Raw genomic sequence first — 2,722 nt, 5'->3', positions numbered from 1 at the left:
AGTATGAAAGATTTGGCAATGCAAACAAACATTTATCTTCACTTTATGAAGACAGCACCTGAATGTATGAAATGGCTTCTGTGATTCATGTATTAGTTTAGATGAGCTACACAGATCTAGACTTAAAAAGATGAAGACCCTTTCAGTTACACTTTAACTGCATGGATACCTCTGTGTAATTGTTTTTTGGCTACAAAATAAAAAATTATTTTCCCAGATGTTTTATTTATGTGTTCCAGTATAAACATCAGCACTGTTTGCTTGATGGATCGCTCATCCAAGAACAGAGCAGATGTGATCCTACTCAGCATTTTTATATCAGCCAAGTCTTCTTGGCATTCTTATAGAGTTGAGCTTCCCTAAAGTTACCCAGTAGTAAGGTCTGACTTGCTGAAATATTAACAATTATTATTTAGTTGCAACAAGTAACTTTTGTTTTGAATTTAAAAGGACAGCTCATGACTAAGGTAACCTATAAATGTCCTAGTCTAGCAATTTCAGATAAACTGTTGTTTCCTTTTGAATTTTTTTGCAGCACTTTCAATTAACAACCTTAGTTATACCCTCTGATCTAAAGTAATTGAAAATGTGACAAAAATAAATGAATGAAATATCTTGACAATCTGGAACAATGGGCCCTATCCAACAAAATGAGTTTTAATGTGGAGAAAAGCAATGTTAAAACATTTAGGCAGGAAAAATCAAAGATATAATTACAGATTAGGTGATACCTGGTTCAAAAACAGTAACTGTGAGAGGGACCTTGGAGTCCTAATGGACAAGCACTTGACCATGAGCCAGCAATGTGCAGCAGCAGCCAAAAAAGCTAATACAATCCTGGGTTGCATAAACAGAGGCATAGAATCAAAATCACGCAAAGTATTAGTGCTGCTTTATAAAAACTTAGTGAGACCACACCTGGAATACTGCTACCAATTTTGGTCACCATACTACAAAAAAGATGTTGAGACCTTGGAAAAAGTTCAGAGAAGAGCAATTAAGATGATCAAAGGCCTGGAGACTAAAACATATGAAGAATGGCTGCAGGACTTGGGTTTAGCTAGTCTAAAGAAAAGAAGAAATAGGGTTGACATGATAGCAGTATTCCAGTATTTGAGAAGCTGCCACTAGGAAGAGGGGGTCAAATTATTCTCCAAAGCACCAGAGGGCAGGACAAGAAACAATGGTTGGAAACTGACCAAAGAGAGAAGCAACCTGGAATTAAGGAGAAACTTCCTGATAGTGAGGACAATTAACCAGTGGAACAGCTTGCCTTCAGAAATTGTTGGGTGCTCCATCACTGGAGGTTTTTAAGAAGAGACTGGACAGTCACTTGTCTGAGATTGTATAGGTTCTTCTGCTTGAGCAGGGGGCTGGACTAGAAGATCTCCAAGGTCCCATCCAGATTCTATTCTATTATATTCTATTCTGTTCTATGCTTGTTCATGGTGGTGCCATTGTATTTAGCAAAATGAAACACAGTGTATTTTTGACACATTGGAAAAGTCTCTGAATCATTGCACTGTTCCTCAAGGATAAAAACCATACAGAGCAATGGTCTGTCACTAATTGTATTCCACAGAAAGTGTTGATTGAGACAATACAATTTGCAGATTCTGAAGAGACAAGTAAAATAGCAATTTAATATTAACTTTCAATTATTGTCACAGTTCCATTTAGGAAGGGTATAGGCACTGGAGCAGTTTTAGAGAACAACAGCCAAAAACTAAACCCTGCTGCCAGCTTTCCAAGGACTCAAAGCACAAGTGCAGAATTTTTCTTCTTGAATTACTTTGCAGGGTGGATGCCAGGTGGATGTGGAGCTTATCTAGTGCAGAGCTTTGATTCTTAGAGAATATCATTCAGGAAAGACTTAGGAATTGTAATGTGATAAAGCAAGTAGAAAAACATCTGGGTAAGAGGGAAATATTCCATCATTTTATTTCATGCATGTACAGTATGTGATTTGCATGATCCAATCTGGGTCAGTCACCGGGACCAGAGATTTACTCTTCTGAGCTTTTGGACTCATGCTAGACTCATGGAACTTCTCTCTACTGGAATATGTGCTATTCTATGAATTGTATTTATATGGTGTTTTCCTATTTATGTGAATTATACTTCCGTGCAGTGGTGGGATTCAGCTCGTTCATACCACTTCAGCAGAACTGGTAGCTAATTTTTTGTTGCCCAGGCCCAGAATGGACTTTCAGAAGTGGCATCCATACAGTTCACATATTTGAATCCCATCACTGATTCCGTGCCTATTTGCACATTAACAGGGGGAAGAAATACTAATGTTCCTGAATTGAAGAAGATGGCCTGAAGCATTTCCCAAACCTGCCAGCCCAATCTTTAAGCTTTCCTGTATATTTGAGAGAGCAATGATTCCCCTTATCCCGTGATATCTATAGATTTCAGACTAATTACAATCAATAACACAGCTGAGCACAGTAAATCATTATAGCAACCCTAAGCAGAAAACAGTTTCTCCAATAATAACTAAGGAATGCACAATTTTCTTTTTGACAGATAAGTCAACTAAGGCAGGCAAAAAATTTGGGAATAGAGGATGAGAACTCAGCAAGTAACATATGAATATATGCAAACATATGAACAACGGTTGCAGGAATTGGGTATGTCTAGCCCAGTGAAAAGAAGGACTAGGGATGCCATGATAGCAGTGTTCCAATATTTGAGGAGCTGCCACAAAAAAGATGGA

Source organism: Protobothrops mucrosquamatus, unplaced genomic scaffold, assembly GCF_001527695.2.
Source record: "Protobothrops mucrosquamatus isolate PMUCROS unplaced genomic scaffold, P.Mucros_1.0 scaffold648, whole genome shotgun sequence".
NCBI lineage: Eukaryota > Metazoa > Chordata > Lepidosauria > Squamata > Viperidae > Protobothrops > Protobothrops mucrosquamatus.
Note: the sequence above shows the minus strand (reverse complement) of the source record.